Below are 5,785 nucleotides of genomic sequence, written 5' to 3' on the forward strand. Positions count from 1 at the left end.
GCGGCGCCCCGGGAGCCCGAGGGACCCAGGCCACCCCCGCGGCGCAAGGGCGTGTGGGAGAGCGGGCGCTCCGGGCGGCCCGGCTCTTGCCCCGAACCCCAGGCCGCCCAAACTGCAAGTCTTCTGGGGGCCACACCCGGCCCCCCGGGAAGACCAGTTCAAGGCAGCAGCGCACACAGACAAGAGGATCTGTGCGTCTGTGTGTTTTGTGCTTTAACATGACAAAAGGCATGCAAAGACTCCACGCCTCCCTTCCTGCTTGTCAGTAGTCCTTTACCTGCCCTGACTCCCCGTCAAAAAAAAACACCTAAAGTGACTTTCACGGGAAAGACCTCTGTCAGAGAATCGGCCCTTTTTTCTAGGCCGGCTGTCAAGCTCCTAGGCCACTCGGGACAGGTTTTCTCACCGAAGCCTCAAAGGGCCAGCACAGTGAGAGGTGGAGGTGGCTTTAGAGGATGACAGATGCGCAGCACTAATTCACAAATAGCGCCCCGAGTTTTGGAGCCGGGGGCCTGAATCAACAGCTCAGGTACTGCCATTTTCTCAAGAACTCTCAAGCCACCGTCCTGCCAGTGGGGCTTCCTGTGAGGCCCCTGGGGCTGCAAAGGTGTCCTTGGGGCGGCGCCGGACCAGATCTGGGGGGAGAGAAGCTAGAAACGCAGAGCATCATTCCAGAGCCACCCCCTCAGGTCCCCACTCTCCCTGCAGGCCTCAGACTCAGATCAGGCAGGTCACACCTTGGATTCAGCAACAAGGCCTCAGCTGGGGGAAGGGAGGAAAGGGTGGGAGGAAGGGGCCAGTTACTCTAATCTTTCCTGAACTCCCAAGTCCTTCCCACACATTTTCCAGGAACTGCAGACAGCCTTGGGGACTACTTGCAGCCGGTCACCCTTCCTGTCTCCCCTCACTTCTTTTTCACACACCACCCCCCATTTCGTTGTTGGGGACTGAAGATGGGCTTTCTTCGTTGTTGTCCTGTGGGTGGTATTCTAAGTGATCGGGATTTCTTCAATCCTTTAAATTTCACCTGGGCAGGGAAAGGGGGTGCTAAAATGAAGCATCTTTCACGCTCAGTCACATATTCAGAGACGGGCAAAGGTTTGATGGAGGACAAACGCGGCGCCAGTCCTGGGTCTCGCCGCTGCAGGCGCGGGGCTGACACTTACCTGGTGGGTGGGCCCGTGCAGTAAGTCCCAGGCTTACCCTGGCAGCGGAAACAATACTCCAGAACATCTATCGCTCACTGCAGTACTGTTTCCGCTGCTAGGGCACGGCTGGGTGCGGGGCGCCCACCCTCCTCCGTCCGCACCGACCGACCCCCAGAGCAGCAGCGCAGCCCTCCCCCGACTTTGGCGGTGCCCCGTGGGCGGGGAAGGGCACAGATGGACCGGGAAGAGACACGGAAGCCACCGCCCACCTACCTGCTCCCGAGCCGGCCGTGCGGGGAGCTGGCCCCCGGTGGCAGAAACGCTCCTCCAGCAGACCCTTACCTTCTACCTTCCCCGCGAGGGGGTGTAGCAGCGCCTCACGTTTTGAATGGTTTAGAGCACTTCAAAACATGAATTGCTGCTGCATCCCCTCGGAGTCAACGAAGGGGGGTCGCTCTGGGACACCTGTGGGTGAGGAAAGACTGGGGGTCTGGCAGGAAGCCCCGCCCCACCCCGCCAAGTGGCGAGGAATAAGGTAAAATTTATGACCAGGACACATCACTCCAAATTGACGGACTTTTCATAACTTCACGCTTGATTTCCAGGATCTGCAGGTGGAGTGGAAGGTGTGGCGCTCAATTCCATCCCTCCCCCGCCCCCGGGAGGATGAATCTTGGAAAAGCGTAGTAAAAAGCAGAGCCACGGAAAATAGGAAATAGGGTAGGAGAGAATCTTACCTCTGAAAGTAGATGAATAAAATTAAATAAATTGAGGCAATTTAGTAACATCTGGGTCACTCTTGCCAGCTTCAAAGTCTTGGTGAAACTTCATCCTGCTATGTAAGTCTTATTCATTGTCCCCATTTGAAAAAACAAACAAACAAACAAACAAAACCCTTTTCATTTATTGGAAATAGACACAGATGACTTAAAGGAGATACCCAAAGCCTTTCTGGTAGCTTCAGCTGATTCTAACATATGCTATAGCTGCGAAATATAGATCTGTGTATCCAAGCATCAGATGTCCTCCTTAACTCACTGCTAGTGTTTTCATTCTTACAGTAAACATCCTGCTTTGAGTTATTTTTAAGGGTAAAGAATGAAAGATAACTTGCTGTAGATGAAATACCTGGATGTTTACATAGTAAACTGGTTACTCAAAAAGTATTAAAAATTTATACCTATCAATACATAAATCAAAAAGTTTAAATTCTTGATGTCAAATCACTCCTTCCTGTCTCAAGCAGTTCTACAGAAATTCTTTCATGTCCTGAAATGGCCGCACTGTGCATACTCCTTAATGATTAACTCATTAGATACTTTTTCTTTTTAAAAGGGACACATATTAGGAATAAGCTACATGCATTCCCGCATTTTGTTTAAACATATTCAATTCAGCACAAGAAAAAAAAAAAAAACACCTTGAAACTCTCAGTCACAAACCTGAAAGTTTAAACAAAACCAGCACAAAACTGTAACGGTTTTGAAAGTTAAAATACATTTCTGTACAGATAATAAACATTTAGAGTATACAAGTCTGCTCAGTGTTTTGTTTCACTTAAAAATTATGTGGGTTTTTCAAAACCAGTACAATGAATGTTAATTAAGTGTCCTATTTATTAGTTAATAAAATGTGCACAGGATTTAATAAGACTAAGAACAAACTTTATAACACCACAGACTGAGATCCAGTGTAAACAAATAAACTATGTCACAGTAAACAAAGTCATTAATAATAATAACCCCACTCTCTAAATTGGGACAATTAAAGTGTCTCTAAATTCCATCTTGTTTTGGCTACAGTATTTGCAAACAACTTTTACATTGACCTTTGGGATTAATGGAGAAAAACGTCGTTGGCTGCCCTTAAAAAGAAAAAAAAAAAAAAGGTTTAGCAAACGTACAATTATATTTGAAAACTCCACAACTTTCTCCCAATTAAATATTTCATGTTCCATACAAATATTCACATCAGATGTTAACGCCACCCATAATTTTACATCTCCTTAATTGACTACTTAGAAAAACATAAGTTTTTTTCGAAATAGCATCGATGTCAAAGGTGAAGGTCCCTTCCAGGTTGCTTTGTAAACTCACTGGATTCGAATTTATTTCTACCTTTCCCTTAACCCCTTTCTTTTTTCCCCGTTGACAGTACAACGACTTACAGCCCTAAGAAGCTACCTCACTCCCCTAGTTTATATATTTCCCCTTAGACTTAAGTTTACTTACGGAAAGAGAGTACAAAGAGGCGTCTTGTCACTTCAGGAGAGGGTCAGTCACTGATACAATAGACAAAGAATCGATACTTTCGAGTTGCCATGGCCCCACCCCCTTCTGAATTGCAATGTGTTTGGCCAAATGATTTAAGAGCCAAAGAATACGCCTCTTCCTCTGTTCATATTTTACAACGTTTTGTCTTTTTATTTTGCAGATGCCTTCTTCACCCACACCCCAAACACGATGTACCTTCCCTCGCCGCTTGAGCCAAATTTTCCCAATGTCAAGTTTCCTACAGAGAAAACTAAACAATCTTGAAAGTTTTAATTCGGGAGAGACAAAGTAAAATTAATCACACGTTTCTTTCCAAGACATACTTTACTGCTTGCAAAGAAGTCAGGAAAAGTCCACTTACATTCTGTCAAAACCAGTCGCTCCCGACCCCGGCGAGGCTGACAGTCGGTCACTACCCCTTACTCAGTTTTCCCTCCCCGCCCCTCCATGTTAGCTTTTTTTCCCAGCCCGTTTCCTGAGAATTTTCCCGGCCGCACTTATTTGCCAAACACGTTAAAGGTCAGTTTCGCCCCCACCCCGGCCCCCAAACATACTTTACAACCCCAAAGCGACACAGAACGTTTTCAGAATTATCACCAGATTTTTTTCAGTCTGCCTTAACCAACGTTACAATCGGGAAACACGCCAGCCAACAAGTCACTTTAAAAAAAAAAAAAATCGCATGTCACCTCTCGCTCCACTCGAAAATGGCGCCGAAATCGAAGAACTTCTTAAATTTCATTGTAAGCTTTTTGCAAAGGTTTCTGGGATTTTCCTGCGAAGCTGCTTCGCCGCGTCTGAGAGCAAGCGAACGAGCGAGCAAGCGAGAGAGAGAGGAAGGAAGGGGTGGGGAGGCGGGGAGAGACGGACAGAGCGACAGAGCGACAGAGCGACTGTGCGAGAGAGCGGGGCCGGGGCGGGGAGCGGGGCCGGGACTCGGGAGACGACGAGGTGGCGGGACGCGAGGGGCCGGGCACCGAGCAACAGGCACGGAGAGCCGGGAGCCGGGGTGGCGGCGCGGAGGGCGCGCTCTGGCGCTGGCTGCAGCCGAAGCTCGGAGAGCGGCGTGGCGGAGGCGGAGCGGAGCCGAGCGAGGGGCCGGAGCGTGCGCACCCGGGGAGGCGACCGGGACAGCCAGCGGAGAGCCTCCCGGAGCAGCCCTAGAAAAAGCCGGCCCGGGGGGCGTGGCCTCGCGGGGCCCCCGCTCCCCCCCCGTTCCCCTCCCGGGCCCGGGGGCGGAAGAGGGGAGGGGAAGAGAGGGAGCGGTAGGGAAGTGGGGGATGTGCAGGCGCTCGACGCCACAGCCTTGGCCCGCAGCCGGGAAGGGCCGAGAAGGGCACAGGGCGCCCAGAATAGCCAATACAGAGCCGGGTAGCGGGGGTTCAGGGAGAAAAAAGGGAGAATGGAAAATGGCAAAGCCAAGGGCATAAAGGAGCGTAGCGCGTACCCAGATGCCCACCCGACGGACGCCACCCGGCGCTCACCGTTCCCCTCGTGTGTCTTTTGAGCTGCCAGGAGGGCGCAAGGTGGTTGAGCGAAACCTTTTGCGCTGTGCTTCCCGAGGGTGCCTGAAATGGCCCGGGACAGGAAACGGGGGGCCTCAGACCGCGTGAGTGTGGCGCTCTCCCCACGCGTGAGTCCGGATCTATCCGGACTCCCCTGCCCTCGCCACCCTGCCAAGCTCTCAGTGAGAGAGGCCCCTGGGACAAGGCGAGCCCCATAGGTCCTGGCCATTCGCTTTGGGGGGGGGGGGGCAAACGGAGAGACGGAACAGTTGTTTACACTGTATCCGATCCAAGTAGGGAAACTGATTTTAAGACTGAAGTGGGGAGACAGGAGCGAAATGAGCCCTTATTCTGGGTGCTACATGCTATTAGGGACAATGCTATGTCGTAGGTGTGAGAGTGGTATTGAAGGTAAGTAGGAGGACGTCTTTCTTCCTAGAAGTTGCATGCTGAAGTGTAGGGTGGTGAAATATCACGATGTCTGCAATTTTCAAATGATGCAGCTAACATACGCACGCACTCTGAGAGAGGGGGGAGAACTGCCACGTGTTAACAGTTGTTGCGTCCTGGTGCAGTGGTCATCAGACGTTCGTTAGACTCTTCTTCCAACTTTCCTGTATATTTGCAAAATGTCATAATAAAATTTGGGGGAGAAATCCCTTAGAGCGCCTGAACACAGTCTAAGAAAATGAACGCAGCTTCTCTCTCTCTTCCTGTCCCGGGTGGGGCAAATCTTCGAGCAAGCGGGGCTCAAACCCCGCGGGTTCTGGACGGGAAGAGCAATGGGTAGCGCTGGCATGCGGCGGCCAGAAGGGGCCACGGGAACCTCGGAGCAGGTGGGCAGCCGGGTGCATTGCGC

This window comes from Galeopterus variegatus, unplaced genomic scaffold (genome assembly GCF_000696425.1).
Source record: "Galeopterus variegatus unplaced genomic scaffold, G_variegatus-3.0.2 Scaffold459, whole genome shotgun sequence".
NCBI classification, from domain to species: domain Eukaryota; kingdom Metazoa; phylum Chordata; class Mammalia; order Dermoptera; family Cynocephalidae; genus Galeopterus; species Galeopterus variegatus.